At 41.1% G+C, this 26,017-nt stretch overlaps 1 protein-coding gene across 1 annotated transcript in view; it reads right to left on the reverse strand.

Annotated features, from left to right (window-relative positions):
• tln1 (talin 1) overlaps positions 1-26,017 on the reverse strand; it is a 172,170-nt gene that overhangs the window by 134,990 nt on the left and 11,163 nt on the right. The window contains exon 2 of the mRNA XM_080046831.1: positions 5,454-5,525. The gene's annotated coding sequence lies outside the window, so the exon portion shown is untranslated. The remainder of the gene's footprint in view (positions 1-5,453; positions 5,526-26,017) is intronic.

Below are 26,017 nucleotides of genomic sequence, written 5' to 3' on the forward strand. Positions count from 1 at the left end.
ACCCAGTTTGCTAGTCGATCTAGTAATATGCTGTGGTCAACTGTGTCAAAAGCGGCACTGAGGTCCAGTAAAACTAAGACAGAACTTTTGCCACTGTCTGTGTTTAAGTGGATGTCATTGAGGACCTTAACCAGAGCAGTCTCAGTACTGTGGTGTTGTCGAAATCCTGACTGGAAGACATCAAAGCAGTTATTCATTGCTAAGTAGTTATTTAACTGTTGATAAACAGCTTTTTCAATGATTTTACTTAAGAATGGTAGGTTAGATATGGGCCTATAATTTTTCATGAGTGATGTATCTAGATTGGTCTTTTTTAGTAGTGGCTTGATGACTGCTGTTTTCAGGGCCTGTGGGAATACACCTGTCTGAAGGGTCGTGTTGACAATTTGTAGAACATAATAGGGACTTTGAGGTGTAACGTCAGCACTTTGACTGTCCTTTTCCTCCTGAGTTGCACTCATATGACATCACCTCTGTAGCCCATGACCACATATACTCTATACAGTGGAGGAAATAATCCCCCACTGATTTTGTAAGTTTGCCCATTTACAATGAAATGAGCGGTCTATAATTTTAATGATAGGTTTATTTTAACAGTTGCAAGACAGAATATCAAAAAGAAAATCCAGAAAATCACGCTCAATAAAATATATAATTTTTTTTCCATTTCATTGAGGGAAATAAGTATTTGATCCCCTATCAAAACATTGCTTAGTACTTGGTGGAGAAACCCTTGTTGGCAAGTACAGAGGTCAGACGTTTCTTGTAGTTGATGACCAGGTTTGCACACATCTCACGAGGAATTTTGGACCACTCCTCTTTGCAGATCCTCTCCAAATCTTTGAGGTTTTGAGGCTGTCACTTGGCAACTCGAAGCTTCAGTTCCCTCGACAGATTTTTGATGGGATTTAGGTCTGGAGACTGGCTAGGCCACTCCATGACCTTAATGTGCTTCTTCTTGAGCCACTCCTTTGTTGCCTTTGCTGTATGTTTTGGGTCATTGTCATGCTGGAAGACCCATCCATGACCCATTTTTAGTGACCTTGCTGAGGGAAGGAGGTTGTCAGCCAGGATTTCACGGTACATGGCCCCATCCATCTTTCCCTCGATGCGGTGAAGTCGACCTATCCCCTTAGCACAGAAACACCCCCATAGCATAATGCTTCCTCCTCCATGCTTGACGGTGGGGATGGTGTTCTTGGGGTTATACTCAGCATTCCTCTTCCTCCAAACACAGCGTGTTGAATTAATACCAAATAGCTCAATCTTTGTTTCATCTGACCACATCACCTTCTCCCAAGCATTCTCTGAGTCGTTCAGGTGTTCATTGGCAAACTTCAGACGGGCCTGGACATGTGCCTTCTTGAGCAGGGGGACCTTACGGGCGCTGCAGGATCTTAAGCCATTACGGCATAGTGTGTTACCAATGGTTTTCTTGGTGACTGTGGTCCCAGCTGTCTTGAGATCATTAACAAGCTCCTGCCTTGTAGTTCTGGGCTGATCCCTCACCGTTCTCATTATCATTGAGACCCCACGAGGTGAGATCTTGCCTGGAGCCCCACACCGAGGGAGATTGATGGTCATTTTGTGCTTCTTCCATTTTCTAATAATCGCACCAACAGTTGTCTCCTTCTCACCCAGCTTCTCGCCAATGGTCTTGTAGCCCATTCCGGCCTTGTGCAGGTCTACAATCTTGTCCCTGATGTCCTTAGACAGCTCTTTGGTCTTGCCCATGATTGAGAGGTTGTAGTCTGATTTATTCTGTGGACAGGTGTCTTTTATAGAGTTAACGACAGGTGTCTTTTATACAGGTAACGAGTTGAGATCAGGAGAACTTTCTTAAAGTGAAAGGACTGTTCTGTGGGAGCCAGCATCCTTTATTGTTGGTTGGGGATCAAATACTTATTTCCCTCAATGAAATGCAAAATAATTTATATATTTTTTTTATGTGTTTTTCTGGATTTTCTTTTTGATATTCTGTCTATCACTGTTAAAATAAACCTACCATTAAAGTTATAGACTCATTTCATTGTAAGTGGGCAAACTTACAAAATCAGTGGGGAATCAAATACTTATTTCCTCCACTGTATACCAGTGCAAGCCTTTTGTTGTCTCTCTTGCTCCCTGCTCATCCTATATTCACTTGGGACAGATGTATTCTGTTTGGAGTACATACAGTATCTCACAAAAGTGAGTACACCCCTCACATTTCTTCACATTTTTCTTTATATCTTTCCATGGGACAACACTGAATAAATGACACTTTGATACAATATAAAGTAGTCAGTGTACAGCTTGTATAACAGTGTAAATTTACTGTCCCCTCAAAATAACTCGACACACAGCCATTAATGTCTAAACTGCTGGCAACAAAAGTGAGTACACCCCTTAGAAAAAAAATACAAATTGAGCCCAAAGTGTAAATATTTTGTGTGGCCACCATTATTTTCCAGCACTGCCTTAACCCTCTTGGGCATGTAGTTCACTAGAGCTTCACAGGTTGCAACTGGAACCCTCTTCCACCCATTTATGACAGCATCACAGAGCTGGTGGATATTAAAGACCTTGCGCTCCTCCACCTTCCGTTTGAGGATGCCCCAAAGATGCTCAATAGGGTTTAGGTCTGGAGACATGCTTGGCCAGGCCATAACCTTTACCCTCAGCTTTTTTAGCAAGCCACTGGTCGTCTTGGAGGTGTGTTTGGGGTCGTTATCATGTTGCAATACCACCCTGCGGCCCAGTTTACGAAGGTTGAGTGCACATGGTCAGCGTCGTACACAGAGGTTGGCTTTGGAAAATAGACGTATGAGTGCTGCCAGCATTGCTGAAGGGCTTGAAGGGGTGGGGGGTCAACCTGTCAGTGCTCAGACCATACGCCGCACTCTGCATCATACTGGTCTGCATGGCTGTCATCCCAGAAGGAAGCCTATTCTAAAGATGATGCACAAGAAACCCCACAAAAAGTTTGCTGAAGACAAACAGACTACGGACATGGATTACTGCAACCATGTCCTGTGGTCTGATGAGACCAAAATACATTTATTTGGTTCAGATGGTGTTAAGAGTGTGGAGCGGCAACCAGGTGAGGAGTACAAAGACAAGTGTGTCTTGCCTAGAGTCAAGCATGGTGGTTGGAGTGTCATGGTCTGGGGCTGCATGAGTGCTGCCAGCACTGGGGATCTACAGTTCATTGAATTCTAACATGTACTGTGACATACTGAAGCAGAGCATGATCCCCTCCCTTCATAAACTGGGCCGCAGGGCAGTACTGCAACATGATAACGACCCCAAACACCCCTCCGAACGACCACTGGCTTGCTAAAGAAGCTGAGGGTAAAGGTTATGGACTGGCCAAGCATGTCTCCAGTCTTAAACCCTATTGAGCATCTTTGGGGCATCCTAAAACGGGAGATGGAGGAGCGCAAGGACTCTAATATCCACCAGCTCCTTGATGTCGTCATGAATGGGTAGAAGAGGGTTCCAGTTGCAACCTGTGAAGCTCTAGTGAACTACATGCCCAAGAGGGTTAAGGTAGTGCTAGAAAATAATGATGGCAAAACAAAATATTGACACTTTGGGCCCAATTTGGAAATTTTTTCTTAGGGGTGTACTCACTTTTGTTGCCAGCAGTTTAGACATTAATGGCTGTGTGTCGAGTTATTTTGAGGGGACAGTAAATTTACACTGTTATACAAGCTGTACACTGACTACTTGACATTGTATCAAAGTGTCATTTATTCAGTGTTGTCGCATGGAAAGATATAATGAAATATTTGAAGAAATGTTAGGGGTGTACTCACTTTTGTGAGATACTGTATACTGTACATACACCTTCTCTCTGTGAGGCCTGCTAAGAGCACTGAAGACTTGGCTTCATGGCAGTGCCACACTCGCCTGCCACTAAGAAGCAACTAATGGCGCTTTTCCACCGCAAATGTAGCTCGACTCGACTCAACTCGACTCGACTCAACTTGGTTTGGTAGCAGCACGGGTCGTTTTCCACCGCAAATAGTACCTGCTGAACGTGGGCGGGGTCGTCGTAAGGGGCTGAAAGCCTACTCCGGAGCAAAGTAGCAGAGCAGAAATTGCGAGCAGTTGTTGCACTATTAACTGAACCAACCGCCAAAAACATGGATGAAAAATGTTTAAGAAATACCCCCCTTGTATCTGTTTGCTAAAAGAAGTAGAAGAATATTGCTACGGGCCATTAAAAGGGATGGTTGTTGTCCCGATGTGTGACTGTGTGGCAGAGTCAGCTGTAGGGATGCGTCACGTACATCATGCACGTAAACACGGGCATGATAAAGTTGACTGTTTAGTGCTTGTTTCAGGATACGTGTTTTCAAATGCAAGCCGTGTCTCAGCCTGAATATTTTATTGAGGTAATCAGTTCAGTCCGAGGCTTGTAATGTAATCGCTCGCTATCATGTCTGTCCCAGCTGGCTACTATTAGCCTAGCTGCTAGCTGCCCTACATGTCTCCTCTCGTATGATAAGTAACTTCCCCAACAACCAACACTGGGTGAGCTTAGCGAATATATGGAAAATAAATTCAGATCTGTGATGCAAATCAAATGAAAGAGAGCCAGAGAAGGCTGCACGCGGCGTAAATACACTCAAAAGTCCCGGAGAGTTGGGGAGAATAAACAACAGAATGAAGCCGGTAGTCTCTGGCCACTGATTGGCCAGACAATAGTCTCTGGCCAATCAGTGGCCGGCCGTCTGCCGACGTCACCTTTTAGCATCGGCTCAGCTCGCTTGGACCCTAGAGCGAGGCGATACCAAAAAAGCAGCCGCTACGTGGTACCAGGTACCATGAAATTGCGGTGGAAAAGCCAAAAATGCGAGTTGAGTCGAGTCGAGTCGAGCTGATACCATGCGGTGGAAAAGCGCCATAAGTAAGTTCAGTTAGCTCAGAAGCTAAAGACACAACTCAGCTGAGCTCACAATGGACAGAAGTAATGGAGCAAGTTAGCGCCACACCGCTGACTCCTCAAAGTGAGGACACTGCACTGCAGGACCACTTGCTCCCGCAATCAACCAGAACTTTCCCAGCATAGGACTTTTACTTTAAAAACTGTCATAGCCCGGGGGGCGCCCTTAGCTCAGTTGGTAGTCATAGCCCTGAACAGGGGTTTCACAGCATCTAATACCAAATATATATGATGACCTTTTCCTCTTTGTTGACACTGACCACCCTTGCAAGTCAGTACTGACCTCTTTCATTCTCATTCTGGTCAGCCAACCAAACAATGTCCCCAACAACCAGTATATATGAGTGAATTCTACTTGCCAAAATTTGCATTTGTACTTTACATTTATATATTTTATTTTCGAATTGCTATGAAAAAAAGTTATTTGGTTAGGATTAAAACATACTTCTGAATAAGGATTGGATTGATCTACTGATATCCACTTTACTGTTTTTAAACTACAATTAGGTGAAGTAAATACCTGATGTAGAGTGTTTTTTAAGAGACAAACTCCCTGCCCAGGCAGATGATGAACTCCGGGTTTCTTCTCTGGCTGAAGAAAAAGAAAACACAAACGAGGTTACAATAATTTTTATTCAGGCAACAGTTTTTTCTGACAGGTCACATACTCTTACATCTTTAATACGGAGAGAAAAAAAAGAATCTCCATTCTCCAGCTATTTGTGTTCTTGGAATTTCAAGATGAAATCAAATTCAACCAATCCACACAGTATTTGAAGAGCTTACAATTGTGCCATTTACTCACATTTGCTATTTCTATTAAAACTCTAAAAAAAGGACAATTTCGATGTGGAAATGCATTTCAAGATTCTCCTTTATCACTCAAAAGAATAGTTAAACATTTGTGTAATACAATTTATTTTGCAAGACTTCGATAAGGAGGTTAATACTGTTCTCATGTCTGTATGGTTAACATGAAGCTACATCCAGCCGTCTGTTTAACCTAGTTTAGCAGCATAGAAACTGGAAACAAATGCAGGCAGCAAGTTTGGCTACTTCTAAAGGGTAACAAAATCCACCTACCAGCATATATAAGGCTCACTAATTTAGACAACATATCTTGTTTGTTGGTTTCTGCACAAAAGCATGCAAACAACAAGTTATTGTAGGCCTTACAATTGGTGTTATATGTTTGGGTTATCTTTGTAGAATAGCTAATTAAGGGTTTTAGAATTCACAACTTGTCCAATCATCACTTTTTTCTGCAGAAAATCCTCCTATTCAAAACCTCTGTTAAAAGTATATTTCATATGAATAATTTAATAGGTGACTCTGGATTTCTCTGCAACATGTCCAAACTCACCTCCAGCCTATGGTTGTAACATGAACAGCTCTCAATCAACACAACATGCCGATACACAACAGTGCTTCTCGCAGTTAGTTATAGTGTGCTGTGTCTGTGTGTTTCTGTGTGTCTGTGTGTGTGTGTGTGTGTGTGTGTGTGTGTGTGTGTGTGTGTGTGTGTGTGTGTGTGTGTGTGTGTGTGTGTGTGTGTGTGTGTGTCAGTCAATGTTGGTGGCTTAATTTCCAAGCAATCTTGGATCTACTACTACATTCTACTCTGAAATGGCAGGGTTTTTCTGAGATCCCACTCAGATGTCCTAATGTTATTTCCTGTTTAAAAAAAAGCTCTTCGATGCCATATATGGTCATTTCAGCCATTTGTGTACTCCCAGCTATGATTCATCTGGGAGCATTGTATCCTGTCAGCAGTGACTGTTAGGACAGATTGTTTGGCTTAAAGTTAGATAAGAGGGCACCCATCAAAGCGTACTCAAGTATGCATTTCACTGTGATGCATATAATGTCCAATCAAACAAAAGACATGTAGTACCAAAACGCCAAGCCTCCTTTGACCCTCCGCTCTTCCAGTTTGATAACTATCAAGTTAGAGACTTCGATATAATCCTGTTCAAAAAACAACAAAGACTGGAGACTTCAGAAAATGTACTGCAAATACTTCTCACTCCACCCTGAACAAAAGAGGAAGTGTTGTTGAGTCACACCAGTAGTTACTGCAGTCACTGAGAAATGAGGAAGAGCGTACTTAAGTCCACAGTAGCCGATCACAAGTGTAAAAACAATTATCTTTTTCATTATATATTATTGTGGATTCAGGGAGGAACCCAGTCCCACTCACCATGTGTGATTACCCAGTGGAAACTGTGCGTCCATCATCACTATTTTTTTTATTATTAGCTTTTAACACATTTGTTTTTTCTTCAAAAAGTGAATGAGTGAGTGAAAATATTGCTGACCAGTCAAAATATGCTCAGAAGCAAAAAGTTTAATATTATTACGCAAATGTACTTATCGCCGGAGCGAGTACCGCTTTGTTTTGGGTTGGTCGCCACTGTCCCACATAAAGCCAGTGGAGCGCATTATAACACGACGAAGGGACAAATGAGTAATCAAATACAGTTGCTATGCCTTTCCACAGTGTTCAAGAAAACGTTTTTGCTTGTCATATGCCCCACATGTCATGACTTTCACTTGTCTCGTACCTCATTGCCAAAAAAATTTAAAAAATGCCGAAATCTTTGTGTAAAAGTAAAGTGACCGCAGTCAACCGTCATACTGAGGCCAAACATCCTGTATAGCTGCAGCTGTCAGATCCCTTAGCTTTATCTCATGTCCTTTAGGCCTGACCACACTGTTTTAAAGTATTTTTTTTACAATATTACAAAAACTTATCTTATAATGCCAGAACAACAAATGTTGCTTCTACAACTGCTCTACAGGGCTGATAAAACACAGTAAGTGACACTGTGGATCCTCTGCCAACAAGTCTTTATTGCAAACATCAGCAAAGAAAAATTCAAATTTGTAGTAACAATGAGAAAATGTTGTCAATAAAATACTCTGTGTGTTACAGCACATGATCCTAATTACATTCTTTTATCCTTATTTTCCTTAATATGAAGAAATCAGTAAAGAGGTATTGAAATCCGTTTTCGCCATACAGGCCACTAACTTACGGTCATTAAAATACTGTCATCTTTGTTTACACAACAGTATTTTATTGACGGTAAGTTAGTGGTCAGTATGTCGCTCTCCTGATGCCTACTGCAGGAGAAACAAGTAAAGGTGCGAACACACTGCACTCCGCGGCGCGGCAGTTGGCCACGCGAATCACAGGTTCAGCGCCGCGTGATCATATTGGGTCATATTGTGTCCGCCGCCTGCCGCCCGACCAGAGTAGCCTTCTCCTACTCTGGGGATATGCTGGCGCTGGTGCTAACCGGTGCTGAGAGCACCAGTCTGCTGTGCTGATGGTGCTTTACCCAAGCTAACTGGTGCTAACTTGGTCCATAAAGCAAAACTGATAGCTGTACACAGCAGGCAACAGACACAGAGGCTATTCACAGAACCTATGGGAGCAAACTGTGACTATTATGTTTTCATCTATCTTAATTTCCTCTGTCAGTCGTCCCGAAGCGAGTGACGTCGGGAGGAGCTCAACGCTGATTGGCTATCGCGGCGCGGCCGGCGCCAAAAAGTTCAATATTTTCAACTTCTGCGGCGGCCGAAGACAACAACGGGCTGGGCAATATGACGATATCATATCGTGGACGATATGAAAGTGTCTACCGGGAGAGATTTGGCCATACCGTTTATATCGCGGAGAAAAAAAGTTCATGTGGCGGGAGCATAGATAGAGCGGGAGGCAGCTGTCCCTCCGAGTCCCTATAGTTACACTGCAGTTACACCGCCACGCCACACGGGGGCTCTGCAGCAGAGTTCTGGGCTGCAATACAGCTTCTCTACCCGCAACAGAAGAAGCCTCATCTGTTGCTCTAGCTGTCTAGCTCTGGTGCGCCATACAGTTAACAAACCAACTCCGTGTCACGGTGGCAGAGCAGCTGGTTTTAACGGTAAAAAATGTCATCGGGCAAAGGAAACTTGCTGCTGTGTGCAGCGCTTCAGCGTGCTGTTGCCGTGACGCAGAGTTGGCTTGTTTTAAGCCGCAAACTACATGGGTTAACTCTCGTGAGCTAGCTGGCTAATAATGACATCTTTAGCCTACTCGGGGCTTCACCCCCGTGCTGTTATTGTTGGAGACAGTTTTATGTAACTTTAAAACATGTCAAACTTGAAAATATTATTTGTGTTGAAGCTGGAGTTAAAGTATTACCAGACATTTGCTCATTAGTTAATGTTGACAGCTTTTTTAAATGAAGATGAGCAAATACTGCAGGAAAATTCAAGTCTTTCATTATTTTGATATAGGCTACTATCAATTGGAAAATGTAGGCTATTTGCAGAGCCGGCCCGAGGCATAAGCGAACTAAGCGGCCGCTTAGGGCCCCCGACTGCCTGGGGGGCCCCCTCCAAAAAAAATAAAATAATAATAATTATTATTTTTATTTATTTTTTAGTTTGTGTGTTTGATATTAACATCATATTATGCAAATGTGAGTTATCATACAAAAAAAGGAATAAAATGTTTTGGTCTAGATAATTAATAGCCTAAAAATGTAATCAGTTCATCTGGGAGGAAATCCGAAATTATCTGATCATGTCACGTTCACATCCATGCACAGTGTGTATTGAGTTTATTTAAAAAACAATTGGAAATGGGGCTGCCCTCAGTTGCCCATGCACTGTGTATAGTCTATAGCCTATTTCAGCCTCGTCTGTGGAAAAAAAGATACAGTAGCTGGACAACAGAGTTCTTCTGCTTAGTTCCTCACACTGCATTTAAATGCATTCATTGGGGTGCTCCGGTGGCGTAGTGGATAGAGCGCGTACCATATTGGCTCCGGCCTTCGTTGCAGTGGTCGCGGGTTCGAATCCGACCCGTGGACCTTTACTGCAGGTCATCCCCTCTCTCTCTCTGTCTCCCCATTTCAACGCTGTACTATCTAATAAAAAAGCTTGAAAATGCAAAAAAAAAAATCTTAAATGCTTTCATTATATTACAGAGAAATATGTCCCGTAAAAGAAAAAGAGCTCCAAGCCCAACCCAGAGGACCCTCCATAATATTTTATTTTATATTAATATTTTTATGGAAAATCCATGTGTCCTTCTTCAATAGCTTCTAATTCACCAGACCCAGTGTCTCCTAATTATTTGTTCACACACAATTTCTCAGATTTAGCATCATAATTTTCCTCTCAAAGTGCACCAGATTCATGCATTTCACTTTAAAAAGGTTAAAAAAATCCCCCGGACCACCCTAGGAGGGTCTGAATCTCGGCTGTCTAATATTTTCGCACAGTGGAGGCACTAGCGGAAAACACTGGGTGTGTGAATGATATTTAACAAAGATCTATAGTTTCAGCAGCGCTAACATTGGAGAGGGGCCCCCTAATCATATTTCGCTTAGGGCCCCCTGAAGGCTTGGGCCGGCTCTGGCTATTTGGTTGATGCTGTCATTTTTATTTTGCGCTGACTGACTAAAGCCAGACTGATGTGGTATTTTGCACCAGTTTCTCTTTTGTATGGAAATTTAAGTTCCAAGCAAAAGATTATTTATTAGAAAATAATCTAATGTGATTAAAGTTCAGTATGGTTATTGTAATCCATTTAATTTAAAGGAAAAATACTATATCGTGATATATATCCATATCGTGATATAAAATTACCTATATCGTGATATAAGATTTGGTCCATATCGCCCAGCCCTACTTGGTATGGCAAGTGTTGTTGAAAACCATACTTGACTTAAAGTAGAGATATCTTATTAGCAAAAGTTCCCTGCACAAGTTAAGTCACCTATTACAAAGCCACGCGAGGTACAAAAGTATCAACAATATTAAGCTGTATTGGACATTTTATGTTCATTGTGGATTTAAGAATTCAATACATTTTTATTCTTAGATTGATTTTTTTCTTGGTCAAATTAAAATAATTCAAGGAAAAGCAGCAGATCCTTACATTTGAGAAGCTGTAACCATGACATGTTGGGCTTATCTACATAAAAAAAATTACTATCATCAAAATATTCACTAGAAAATATTTTTTTAGTCAGTCGTTTCATCTGTGCTAGAGCTCAGCAGTGCAGTTCCGGAAGCCCCCCGCCTTGACCAGTGATGCAACTAACGCTTTACTAAGTAATCTCTAGCTGAACTGTGGTGGAAAACACACTGTCTGCTCTATGGGGATATTTAGGGTTCAGGGGCCTCATTTATCAACCGTACTTACGCACAAATCTGTGCGTAAGGAGGTCGTAAGAACATTGCCACGCAATGGAATTTACCAAAATGTACTTATACTTAGGAATGTCTGTACATTCAAGCACAGCTCTGACCATGCTTACGAACATAATCTAGAGGTAGAATAGCGATATTACAAGCGCAAAGCAAAGCATTTAAGAGTTTCAACGTCTGCATTAACACTAGAGCCGCCAGCGTTCTCTTTATACCTATATTCGCCACGCGCGTCAAATCTACCCGTGCATTTCTAGTGTAATTTAAAGTCGTTTGTTTAATCATCATCTGTGTTTTGGACCTCTTGTTTTATAATCTAAGTTTCTTTAAGAACACTGATCACGTTTCGTGGCGACTCAGTAATGAAACTGAAAGTAGATATAATATCGCCAAGCTATTTCAATGAAAACAGCCGGTCAAAACAGCGTCCAAATGAGCTAAAATCCTAAATACAATAAATAGTTATACGGCACACTTATTTTTAGGTAAGCTCTAATTGATTATTCATTAAATGTGTCACACGTTTACATGATTTGAAGCGGAGGATCCCTCCGATGCTCTCTGTGCGTCTCATCTGACAGCACTCAGCTGTGAGCTGGACGAGCCGCGGTGACTCGCCAATCACTCATTTCACTTAGTAACTCTAATGTTATTAGGAACTTATCTTCATCTCTTATTTATTGAAAGAGTTTATGAATGACTGCACGTAAAGTTGTCAGATTGCGGAGTCTGCATGCAGCAAGCTTTCTTTTGTTTTAATGCCTGCACTAAGTGAGCCAACAAAATATGTTTTGCTTTGATTCAACCTCGTTTACAAGGGTTTCCATTTATGTGTTGGAGAAGTTTCTTTTCGTTCCCTCTTTGCCATTGTAGCGGAGAGGGATAACACATTCACATGGTTGATAAGGGATGTGTTGTGACCATATATGGTTAATTGGAGGCGTTTCTGAATGCAAATGGTCTGAGCGTGAACGAGCATGGTATTTAAGAACATGTGGGATTTATCAAGATTGATGACTTACTGGTGTGCGTACGATAGGCCAGCGCACGTTTGATAAATACATTTTTTTTTGTACTTAAGCACATACAAAATTTCATTCGTAAGAGTGAATTAAAAACCTTTTCTACGCACTGTTGATAAATGAGGTGCCTGGAATGGCGACGTTGAACAGATAGAAGTGCTGTTTGAAACTTGGAAAGTTATAGTTGCTATGTCATGTGTAGGGTGGCCCAAATTATTCAAATATTCGAATACTCGTTTGTTAAGTTTGTATTTGAAGCTTAATTCTATGGAAGTAAATGTGTGTCATCGGATTTTGAAAATAAAAAGCCACTGAATTTTAAGCACTGAATATTCATGCATTGAAATAACGTATCTGAATTTTTTGCAGCATTGAAATAACGCATCTGAATTTTTTGCCTCTGAATTTAACTCATTACATTTAAAAAACTAATTTTCACCTTTATTTTACAATGTTCTGGAACTAATTTCAGGTAATGTAAATTAGGGAAGAAAAAAAATCATGGCTGACCCCTATGGTCCAAGAGGCTTTATTGTAGAGCACCATGAGCTGTACATGTGTAAGAAATTTCAAGTCAATCAGAGTCAGTGGGAAAGGGGCGTGGCCTGTCAAACATTGCATTTTTGAATTATGGTTTTCGCATTTGTGGCGCCCCCTATGGGTTAATCTTGACAAGCTTAGAGGGCCATGCTACCACATGTCTTCTGCACATATCCTGCAAGTTTCATGATGATTGGACCTATGGTCAATTAGTTATGGCCAATTTGTTATTAAGCCCCGCCCCTGCGTAAACGTTTTAGTCAATGGCGGCCATGTTTTTCAAGCTATCCTACTAATATTTTTCGGAGACGTGCGTCATAGTCCCCCAGGGTTAACTCATTACATTTAAAAAAACTAATTTTCACCTTTATTTTACAATGTTCTCAAATTCAAAATCAAATATTCAACGTTAAAAAATTCAACGTGCCAAATTCAACTGCAAAATCCCATGTATGAAATTCAGAGTAAAACTTTGGGAACCCAAGGAAGAGCAATCGATTATAGATGCTAGATCGCGTTCAACAAAGAGAGCGAGCGGGAATATTATATGCCTTGGATAGCCCTGATAGGCCATAAGGTGAACCCGTTTTTCGTTTCATCTTGTTCCCATGTCTGGGCACTAAATTATTTTTGGTTCTTTAAAAAGAATAATTGCACAGGTCTGAGCCAGACGGCTCCTACTCAAACGAGGCTAATATTGACAACAGCACGTCAGGCTCAACAAGTGAAACTCCTCGAAAAAAAACTTAGACCCAAGGCGGGCATGTTTTGTTCAGGTAAATATTGTTGTATACCATATTGTGTACAGATTCTGAACCGTAATGCAGTTTTTGTTGTATTATCTATTTTTCGGCATTATTCGATATTTTGATTGATGTCAGCCATTTTGGGCCAAAGTGTTCTTTATTTTATTTTATACCTTCCTCTTATAACACAGTATCTACTGACATTTGTAATGCAGGGCTCCAGAGTGCGCCTAATTTGGGCGCACATGCGCCCAAAAATCTGTGGAGTGCGACCAGATATTTCCACTGGTCGCACCAGTGCACCTGAAATTGATCACGTCATATTAAATGTAATATTGGGTGTTGTGCTGCACGATTCATCTAATTGCGATGTGAGCAGCTAGTGCAATTAGCCTACATAACCGCAAAATTGGCTGCTGCGATTGCGATTCAATGTAGGATAAATGTGCGCGCCTGTGTCTATACGTTCCAACTGCTCCTCTCGTCTTTTTGGTAGCGCCCCTCTGACAGTGTGTGTGTGTGTGTGTGTGTGTGTGTGTGTGTGTGTGTGTGTGTGTGTGTGTGTGTGTATCTGCGCGCGCACCTACACGGCGTGCAAGACGGTTGCCGAGTCGACAGCAGAGTAAACAAACAAACAAACATGGACGCAAACAAAGGCATATAAAAGAGTTGCCTACCATGAACTGTCTTTGGGTTGAAAAAAAACTCCTTCAACTCAGTATCCGTCTACCTCTAGTCCAAAAAAATAAAAAAAATGCGCACAGCTGCTGCTGCAGACGGGCTCGGAGAGTCGGCACCGTGCGCATCAACAGTCATTCAAAGCAGCGGCAGTTATCATACAACCGGACGGTGTAGAAAGTCCTTTCAGTTAAAAATAGTTATCCAGTTTTCAAATCCATGTTAAAATCGGCAGGATATAGCATGTGATATAGAGCTAGTTAGCTTAAAAAAAAGTTGCTAACGGTGTCAAATGTGTTGTGTTCAGGTCACCTCGGTAATATAAATTTTAGGCAAAGGTAAATAAAAGGTCATCATGGTGTGTTCAAATGTAACAAAAAAAAAGAATTTTTGGTTTTTGGAGAGAAATTTTAATAATACAGTTTTGGTGAAAAACTTGTTTTTTTCAGCAATATAAAATAGATAGTAGCCTAACTATGGAATTATGACCTGTTTAACATCCTATCTTGAGCTCTGATCATCTTATGGGCAATTAAAGCAATAATACCAGTTATCTTTCAACAAAATAATAGAAAAGTATGGATAGTGGTATCGATAAAGACCCGGATCGATAAGGAGACTCGATAATGCTTATAGAGACTATTGTCTTTGGAGGAATGCATTTATTTTAATGGGGAAGTATTTTTTTTTTTTATTACATTTTTTAACTATAATTTTTATTATTTTGAAAACAGTATAGGCCTAGTAGAAGCTTTATTTTTCATATGTTCACTGATTCTTAATATGTGCTTGTTTTAAATTGAGATCAGGTATCGAAGCTGTCAATATTCTCAAATCTTCCTTGAAAACCAAGAAAGTAGAATCATAATAGCCTACCATTTATTATATTGCGTCGCAAATCGCAATATTGGCCACTATAATCGCATTTCTCCAATTCATGCAGCACTAATTTGGTGCACCCAAAATATATGCTGGTGCACCTAGATGAAAAAGTTAGGCGCACCGGTGCACCCAATGAAAAAAGTTAGTCTGGAGCCCTGTAATGTATAAAACATAATTGTTTAGCAAAATATACTATGTGTATGTTCAATTGTACAGGTTGCTATTCACTTATTTTGAAGCATTTTTAATTTTTTTAGGTATATGTATTAATTAGGGATGGGCGTTAGTAATCGAGTACTCCTCATTTCAAATGAACTCGATTGGTGGATGAGGAAAATCGTGTCTGTAGCCCCTATTTTAAATTGTTATATACGTGTACAAAACGGATAAAATAAATTTTATTTTTATACAAGTGCAATAAACTGAGCGTTGTGTCAAACAGCAACTGCAAACTAGAAAATCCCGCGGAGATTTTGAAAGTACGGGCCGCCCGGGGTCGACCGCCAATCCCCGCGTCGGCGGCGCCCCGCCCGTCGGCCGGGCTCGAAAGCTTCTACGAACCTCCGCCGCGGGCTTTCCGAACTCCAGTCCCGAGTTGTGGCCGATTGAAGGTCGCAATCGTGGCAAAACGGCAGGAAAACGGCCGCTCTTAGCGAAGACGTTTTCGTTAAGGGCGGCCATGTTTTTTGAGCTATCTCGCTAAAACGTTATACACACGTGTATGTTGGTCCCCTGATGCTGTGTACACAATTTGGTGATGATAGGTTAGAAACCCACAAAGTAGATGTCACTTGACTGAATTTCAGGTCATGTAAATTAGGGAAGAAAAAAAATCATGGCTGACCCCTATGGTCCAAGAGGCTTTATTGATATATTCATCATGAGCTGTACATGTGTAAGAAATTTCAAGTCAATCAGAGTCAGTGGGAAAGGGGCGTGGCCTGTCAAACATTGCATTTCTGAATTATGGTTTTCGCATTTGTGGCGCCCCCTATGGGTTAATCTCGACCAGTTTAGAGGGCCATGATACCACATGTCTTCTGCACATATCCTGCAAGTTTCATGATGATAGGACCTATGGTCAATTAGTTATGGCCAATTTGTTATTAAGCCCCGCCCCTGCGTAAACGTTTTAGTCAATGGCGGCCATGTTCTTCAAACTATCCTACTAAGATTTTTCGGAGACGTGCGTCATAGTCCCCCGGGGTTTCGTGAGAAATTTGGTGTTGATAGAGTAAAACTTTACACAGTTGTTGATAAAACCCTGTTTTTCAGTTTATGCTAATTAGCCGAAAATATTTCAAGGTTGACTTTTATGGTCCAAGAGGCTTTTTTGTAGAGCACCCTAAAATACACCGTGTGAGAAATTTCAAGTCAATCGGACTTACGGTGTGCGGGGCGTGGCCTCTCAAACTTTCTTCAGTCGGGGCTTAATAACAGCGCCCCCTAGCGGAAATTCAAAAAACTGTATAATAGCACACCCCGTGGGGTGGGGACGCACGTTCTGTGAAATCTTTGCATGTTTGCGTGTAACGGAGGGCCCGTACTTAATAAGTATGGTGGAGAGCAATAATTACGTACTTAATAACTGCCACCTCCGTGGCACCGCAGCGCAGCCTGTGTTCTCCACGGCACCGCGGAGCTGAACACGGTCTCTCCTTTCTCCAGAACATTTTCCGGAATATAACTGTCCAATTATTTCAAAGCAGATTATAAAGTTACATTTATAAAAAGGGGAGATGACACCTGTTACTCTCAGTTAGTAATGAGTAGACTCCAGATGAGCATGCAAGGTGCTCTCCGCTTGGAAAGAAAAGTAAAGAAGAAGCAAGGCTTACTTCAGGCACATTAGCTCCGAGCCAACAACAGTTAAGAAGCCATAATATATGAGGATGAGATTCAAAAACCGACCGGTGTAACGTTCCGTTAATGAGGAATTAGTAGAGGTAATTATTCACGGACACGGAGTGAGCATTACGCGGTTGGATATACAACTACTACGTCTACTGCTTTGGTGAGTTATTTATATGTATTTAAATTGTAGGACAATCATTTTATATTATTTGCTGCCCTTCTTATTTTAAATGGTGACTTAGGCTATTTTTTTTTTGTTACAACTACAGCCCATGCTTTTTTTCTGCCCACCGCAGACCTACTTGATCGGTTTAAATTGTGTCCCGTCTATTTAAAGCTCACATATTATGCACTTTGCTGTCAATTTTATATGGTCTAAGTAGTCCCTAATACTTATTTTTTTAGATGTTTGCTGAAAAACCCGTTCAGATCATTTATTGTAGCAAGCCTCTATACCCTGATTGTCCTCTGGTCTCAGGATGACCTATATTTGTGCGATCTGGCTGGCCCCTCCCACCTCTCTGCCGGGCTTTCTTTATAGGTCCATGGGGCTCTCCCACCGTCTCTGCCGTGCTCTCGCGATACTAGAGAGACACTGCGTGACTGCGAACACAGTGTTTACCCGGAGCTAAGCCATAGCTGGTTGCTTGTCCCAAAGCTAATAGCTATACACCAGTCAGGCAAAACTACCAATACAAATTATTATTTTAGTTTCACCGTTTAAAAAAAAGCACAGGTAGCTTCCTATCCGTTGTGTTATTAAAAACGAGGCATTATTAGACTGCAAGGGGAAAGCTAAGTTAGTGTATTAGGAGCAAAACTTGGTGCTACAACCGAAGCTACATGGGCGCTAACGCTAAAAATAAGACAGACGATTTAAACCAGTGAAAACAGTAGCTTCAAAGTGTGATTTCTACAGGAATATCTTCCCATCCTTTGTCATGTTAAAAACAAGTCATTTTCAGACTGCTGTGGGGAATATAAACAGCGTGTTATGAGCAAAAGCTGGTTGCTTGTCCCAAAGCTAATAGCTATACACCAGTCAGGCAAAACTACCAATAAAAACTATTATTTTAGCTTCACCGTTTAAAAAAAAGCACAGGTAGCTTCCTATCCGTTGTGTTATTAAAAACGAGGCATTAATAGACTGCTGTGGTTAAGATAAATTAGTGGAGTATGAGCAAAAGCATTCTGTGTTGGTGTATGTAACATTCAGGCTGTACTAAGGGCATCTTGTCGCTTAGCGGGGAAAACAACATGGCTGTCGCTCGGAAAATTTTCCATCGGATCTCGGGGCGTGGACCAATAAGAAATGGGGGGGTGGGGTTATCATAGACTAGTGCACGGTGGACGTTTCTGGGGGGGAAGCATGGACATATAAAGAAAATATGGGGATGTGGCTGTGCCGACTATTACGTAATAGTCGGCGAGAATTCTGACTGAAGTATATTGGGGGGAGGGGTGGGGGTTTCAGAAAGGGGGAGAGTGAGAAAAGGAGAGATTGTTATTTTTTTTTATATTTTGGCAGTCTCTAGGCACACCGTGGACCCATGGATATGTTAGAACACATTTAAAAAGTGCATTTAGCATAATATGTGACCTTTAATTACTTTCAGTGAGGAAAAGGTGTTTTAAACTTGTGGAAGAAAATCCTTAATATCATATGGCAACTGTGACTGTTTGACAATAAGCATTGAGCGCTTTATTGCGGTGAACCGTTATTCTGCAGACAGATGCGTTGCATTCTAAAAATAGAAAAAAGTTTAACGAGGAATCGATTGATCCTAGAGGAATGCAAGCGATTACTCGAGTAGCGAAAACACTACTCGTGCCCATCCCTAGTAATAATGTAAATTTTTTAGAGAGATTCTGTTTCCAGAATGAACGTAAATACATTTACAAGAAAAACCAGCTGCATAAGATTTTCGATTTTTTGTAATTCCCATTTTTAAACATTTATGGCTCTTAAAAAAAAAACTGCAGGATATTTTGAGGAGAACTTTTAACCCAATGTCCACAATGGCATAGTCTATGCAAAAAAATTGTGCCCAGACGTGGGAACGAAAATCACTTTCTAGACACTTTTTCCTGGTTCACCTTATGGCCTATGACTGATGCAGGAAGGCAAATCAGGTTTTAGCAATGTCAAATGGCAACGCAAGTAACGATGGCGCTTCGGTGAGTACAAACATGTTTCTATATATATATATATATGCTAGCCATTATATTCATCCCTGTTGAAATGTAGTGAATGGTAGGATCAATATGGTCGGAGCGGAGCGTGTAAACAACGTAACATGAGTGAACTAGTCATGCAGTTTCTTATGTCCATGGTTTACGCTGGTAACATTAACCAAGGCGGCCCGATGTCCCGTAAAAATCACCAAAGAAAAAGAATGGATGCCGTGGAGGCGAGAACTGTCCGACGCACAGAGGTGACGATCTAACACGCCCAGTCTATCAACACATGAGACAGCGCAGACAAAAGTCAAATGAATGCATGAGAGTGAAGGGCTGAGCAAGTTTCAGTAAATTTACAGACACTGCTACTGTCTTTGCACTTTGGAGGAATGCATTTATCATAGGGGGAAAAAGTTTTTTTTGGTACATTTTTAAAACCATAATTTTTATTATTTTGAGAACAGTAGGCCTATAGGCTACTAGCCTAGTAAAAGCTTTATTTTGTATATATTCAATGATTCTATTATGTGTATGTTTTAAATTGAGATATAAGGTTTCGAAACTATCAATCTCAAATTGTCCTTTAAAACCAAGCAAGTAGAATCATAATACCATGTATTTATTATATCACATCGCAAATCGCAATATTGCTCACTATTATCGCAATGGCACAATTTTTCCAAATCTGGTGTACCTAGATCCGGCCCGCGAGATGATTTTATCCGGCCCGCGACTCACTCCAACCAGGCCCCCAGGACACTGCCTTCTCCGAGCAGCCAGCATGGACAGGTGGCCACGCCTGGTATTACATGCATTTGACTGTCTGGGACGGGTCCGTAAATCAAAATGGAGATCATAGAGGCCCTGCCCCATTCATTCCCAATACAATTTCGTCAAACAAGAATGTATCTCCGCTAAATTTTTTCTGGATATCAATCAAAGGCTCATACTTTTCTTTAGACCATGTACTAATAGAATGGAAGTTTTCGCTTTTCAAAACGCCACCGAAAGCGTTTTATAGCCGTTTTATTTTCAGTTTTAGCCGTTAGGCGTGTAGCCGCTAAAAGGAGCCGTAGTGAAACAACCATTGCTTCGGCCTCCGATGGCGGGAGGAATCTTCGTTTATCACTATATTACTTTACAACGACGGGGTGTAATTCAGGGTTCAACATAACTTGTTTTTCCTACTGGCCCGGCGGGCCAGTGGATCAAAGTTTTACTGGCCCCTTGTATTTTTTCACTGGCCCTGGCAGTAAAAAAATTATTAACTTTTTTAGTGTGTGATTTTCACACACACACACACACACAGCTACATTGACCTGACAGATCAGAAATCAATCTAACCAACGCAGTACAGAAAATGAATAATAACTGACAGTAAATATAATACCATAACAAGCATTATTTAATTGCTCTATTCTGCTGGTACTAGTAGCCTACTGGCACTACCCTCGCTATTACTAATACTACTTGCAGTTGGTTCAATAGAAATAACACAAATCTCTTTCCCTCTCCCCCCCCCCTCCCTCTATCTCTCTCTCTCTCTCTCTCTCTCTCACTCACACACACACACACACACACACAAACCCACACACTGCCAACAAAGCGTTTTGGATCTCAACAGTATTTGTATGTAACTTTCCCCTCGACACGCCACATCAGTGTTGTAATGGGACCCCACGTCCATCCCGTTCTTCTTCATGAGCGCGATCGTGTGCTCGTACAGAGTGAACGGCAGCTCCGTTTTGACTATCTGGTAAGCCGTGTTTATGAGCTTCTCTAACCTGCCGTTGTTTTCACTTGTCGCTCGTCTCGCCCACATATTTAGCGGGCCGGAAGAAGGGTTGTCAGCAACCCGCTTAGCGATTAGGCAGTTTATGTGGCTCCTGCTTTTATCGTGCGCTTCTATGGTCTGCTTTCTGTAGTTCTCATTCCCTTTAAAAAACACACCCCCCCGATCCGCTTTCGCAGGGAACTGTCTGCAAACTTGGCAAAACATGCAGTCTTCCAGGGCGGTAAAAATGAACGCTTTCTTTTCGTTTCCTCGTAAGAAGACATTTTTAAAATCCGCCAGTTTGAAAAAGCCGGTAAGGCGGGAGGGCGGGGTTATAGCGTCTCTCGCGTGTACTTTAGCGAATCATGATGTTGTCAACAAAAAATACACAAACTGGGATTGGCTAGTCACTGGCCCGACTGGCCAATCAACTTGCACTGCATATGATTTTACTGGCCCCAGGCCATCGGGCTATACGTTATGTCGAACCCTGTAATTTAAAGATTACATACAGAGAATCATCGGGATTAGTAATTTATACTTCCATGGTCGATAAACAATGCAACTGTGCTCGTCCCGCTTAGCTTAATGCACGGACATATTATAACGTTACACTGAGTAACGTCATGCTTTAGGGGCGTGCCAGGGCTCACATGAAGCAGAAAGTCACTTCCTTGTGGCTTCCCTGCGCCAATGAGCAGCTTTCATAGGAATGAATGGGCGCCATGTTTCAGTCCGGTGTCCATTTCTTTATATGTCCATGACTCCAGCCCCTTGTTTTTAGAAAACCGAAAAAGCAATTGGAAATGTGACTCCATATTTTTGGAGAGCCATCCATTTTAAAACATTTTACACATGTTTTAAGGCTTTAGTATGCTACACTTTGAATCTATACAGTTAGCACGATGTTAGCTCTAAACTGTTGCATCATGCTAGTTTTTCCAAAACGCTGGGGTTCGGGTGATTTGTGCCAAAGGGCCTGGGGTGAGTTGTAAGTAAGTAAAATGTATTTATAAAAGCACATTTCTAACAGTTTGCACTGACCAAAGTGCTGTACATGCAGTAGGTAATAAATAAAATAAAATAAAATAAAATGAAATAAAACCCAGACAACCACATACACTCAACAAAAATATAAACGCAACACTTTTGTTTTTGCTCCCATTTTTCATGAGATGGACTTAAAGATCTAAAATTCATTCCAGATACACAATTGTACCATTTCTCTCAAACATTGTTCACAAATCTGTCTAAATGTGTGATAGTGAGCACTTCTGCTTTGCTGAGATAATCCATCCCACCTCACAGGTGTGCCACATCAAGATGCTGATCTGACATCATGATTAGTGCACAGGTGTGCCTTAGACTGTCCACAATAAAAGGCCACCCTGAGATGTGCAGTATTGTCTCACAGCAAAATGCCACAGATGCCACAAGCATTGAGGGAGCGTGCAATTGGCATGCTGACAGCAGATCTGTTGCTCGTGCATTGAATGTTCATTTCTCCACCATAAGCCGTCTCCAGCAACTTCGCACAGCCATTGAAGAGGAGTGGACCAACATTCCACAGGCCACAATTGACAATCTGATAAACTCTATGCGAAGAAGATGTGTTGCACTGCATGAGGCAAATGGTGGTCACACCAGATACTGACTGGTTCTGAGTCCCCAGACCCCCAATAAAGCAAAAAAATGCACATTTCAGAGTGGCCTTTTATTGTGGACAGTCTAAGGCACACCTGTGCATTAATCATGATGTCAGATCAGCATCTTGATGTGGCACACCTGTGAGGTGGGATGGATTATCTCAGCAAAGCAGAAGTGCTCACTATCACACATTTAGACAGATTTGTGAACAATGTTTGAGAGAAATGGTACAATTGTGTATCTGGAATGAATTTTAGATCGTTAAGTCCATCTCATGAAAAATGGGAGCAAAAACAAAAGTGTTGCGTTTATATTTTTGTTGAGTGTATATACACTCACCGGCCACTTTATTAGGTACACCTGTTCAATGGCTTATAAAAACAAAAAGCTTGTCAGCCAATCACATGGCAGCAATTTAATGCATTTAGGCATTTAGACGTGGTCAAGACAATGTACTGAAGTCAAACTGAGCATCAGAATGGGGATGAAGGGGGGTTTAGGTGACATTGAACATGGAATGGTTGATGGCGCACGGCAGGATGGATCCATACTTTCATGTTGTTAACGCCAAATTCTGAACTTGCCATCTGAATGTCGCAACTGAAATCAAGACTCATCAGACCAGGCATGATTTTTCTATCTTCGATTGTCCAATATTGGTGATCCTGTGAGAATTGTAGCCTCATTTTCCTGTTTTTAGCTGACAGGAGTGGCACCCGGTGGGGTCTTCTGTTGCTGTAGCCCATCTGCTTCAAGGTTGGTTGTGTTTTGCGTTCAGAGATGGTATTCTGCATACCCTGGTTGTAACAAGTGGTTATTTGAGTTACTGTTGCCTTTCTATCATCTCGAACCAGTATGCCCATCCTCCACTGACCTCTGACTTCAACAAGGCATTTAATGTCCACACAAATGCCACTCACTGGATATTTTTTCTTTTTCGGACCATTCTCTGTAAACCCTAGAGATGTTTTAGACTGAAAATATCAGTAGATCAGCAGTTTCTGAAATACTCATACCAGCCCTCCTGGCACCCTCAAAATTGCCATGTTCAAAGTCACTTAAAACCCCTTTCTTCCCCATTCTGTTGCTCGGTTTCAACCTCGATAGGTTTTCTCGTCCAGGTCTACATGCCTAAATGCATTGAGTTGCTGACATGTGATTGGCTGATAAGTTATACGTGTTAACAAGAAAATTAACCGCTGTACCTAATAAAGTGGCCGGTGAGTGTATCAAAGATAGTAGTGCAGAGGTAAGATAGTTAATGGGGATGAAAAGCCAGGGTGTACATATGGGTTTTGAGCCTTGATTTAAAAGGCAGAAATGGAGGGGGCATCACGTATGTCAGGTGGCAGTTAGTTCCACATACGCGGAGCAGCTACTGCGAAGTACATTTCTGAGAGTTGTGCCAGTGGCACGGCTGTATACGCTGGTCACCAAAAAGAATGAGATTGTCTACAGTAGCTCAGAAGAGACTGACATCTCCATTCCACTTAACAACATCACTGATGAGAGGATGGTGACTTTGTCATTGTGAGCTTGTGAGCTTTGCAGGTAAAACCACCTAGACCTGCTAGACCTTGTTTAAGAAAATTGACCTTCAATCTTTGTAAAATATTTACTTTATTTACTCTACATAAACCTTAAATGAGTAATTTTCTAATGGATTTGTCTATGAAATATCAATGGGACAATTTACCACAAGGTATTCTCTCCAAAGGCACAACCAAGTTTTGCCATGAGACCACTTTTTTTCAGAAAGCTATATTTCTTAAACAGTTTTTTTTTCATATCCAAAGTTATTGTTGCCAGGGATGCACCACATTCTGAAATATACATAAATATTTTAGTTGGAGACATTGCTGTCAAGACCTCACTTTTAAGTCACTTTTGAGTAAAAAGTGGCACAACTCACCCCACTCTCCCCTATAAAGAAATACATTTTGTTACCGAACACAATTAGTGTCCTTCATTTTGTTTGCAATAATAAATGCTGTCTGCAATCAACAACAAAATGCTATTAATTTTTTTTTCTATACCGTCATAAATGTTATCGTAAATTTCCTAAAAAAAATGTTTTACAGAATTTTGAGGCTATTTCGCCCAAAAAGTGCTGTCTTACTTTGAGCTAAGGCTGGCCCGAATACCATTTTACTTCAGGCTTCAAATACTCGTTGGATTTTCCGAGCGATATTCGAATACTCGTTCTAAATACTCCCTGAAACCGAGTGTGCGACCCAAGACAGCATGCTGCGTAGTTTGTTGATGCTTTAATATTCAAACGGTAATAAAGTCGAGGTTCCTTACTTTTTCCCAGTATAAGTGAACAGCTGTTGTTCCGTTCCAAATCAGCTGTTCTCTGTGCCATCGTAACCCTTACAGGAGCTTTTCAATTCATCCCGGAATGTGCATCTTTTCAGGGATTTATAAATCCATATAATACAAAGATCCAATATTGATAGTCTTTTGTGTCAATATCATATCCATTATTGACGGCGTATTCCCATGATACAAGTAAGTCACGGTGGATGAGCAATAGCAGCGCTGCATAGCGAACATACACAAACAGCTAAGCTAACATTAGCATTTCGCCGAGCATAGCTTTTCCTTCCGAGATAGCGCTAATGTTGTGTTATAAAGTCAAGAGAAACACATCTCTCTCCCTACTGAGCTTGGTGCTGCATTTAGTTTTCCTTTACACACCAGCACTGCTGCTGTAATGTTCAGATTTAATTAATTGCATCAAAGCCCTTAGAATAATAATATTATCATTATTAGCCTATCATTATAATAAGAAAACGCTGTCCATGCTTGAGGTGGTGATTATATTGACTATGTCGGCTGTAGACTAAAACTAGCGGATCGCGGAAGCCTTTCCCCTCAACAACTTTAACGTGCAGGAATCCCTGGTGATCATTTAGTCTTAAACCACCGAGTGAGTAGAGGAAGCATTTGGCCTAGCAGCAGGTTCTTCTTCTTCTCCAACTGACAAATAAATCTGGCGCCTCCTAGTGGCTCCACATTTACCAGACTGGCTGTTACATGTTTTAAATTCATTTGCTTTGGGGTGAAGTGACGAGAAATTAAATTGTAATTTAATTAAATATGCAATTAATTGGTCCATGCCTATTAATTGCAAAGTGTGTCTTTTGCAGTAATTCCCTTTTGTAGACTACTTGAAATAAAAATTCAATTTGTTTATCTTATTCTGTACAAAAATCGTGAGAAAATCTAATCGTGAACCCAGAATTGGTAATCGTATCAATTTGTGAGTTGAGTGAATCGTAACATCCCTATAGGGCTGGGCGATATGGGCTAAAATCAATATCTCGATATTTTTTTACTATATCTCGATACACAATATATATCTCGATATATTTAAAATCTCCTCTAGAGCACATCCTAAATGCTCAATTTAATTAATTTTTTGCATAACATCACACCAGTTATAGGATTTAAATAGTCCCTGCAAAATGTGTCTGCACTAACGATGCATTAGGCTACATGAAACAACATCTTGCTTATATTCTTTAGTGCTTTCTATTGGAAC

The sequence above is a fragment of the Ammodytes marinus genome (genome assembly GCF_949987685.1).
Source record: "Ammodytes marinus genome assembly, chromosome: 18".
NCBI lineage: Eukaryota > Metazoa > Chordata > Actinopteri > Uranoscopiformes > Ammodytidae > Ammodytes > Ammodytes marinus.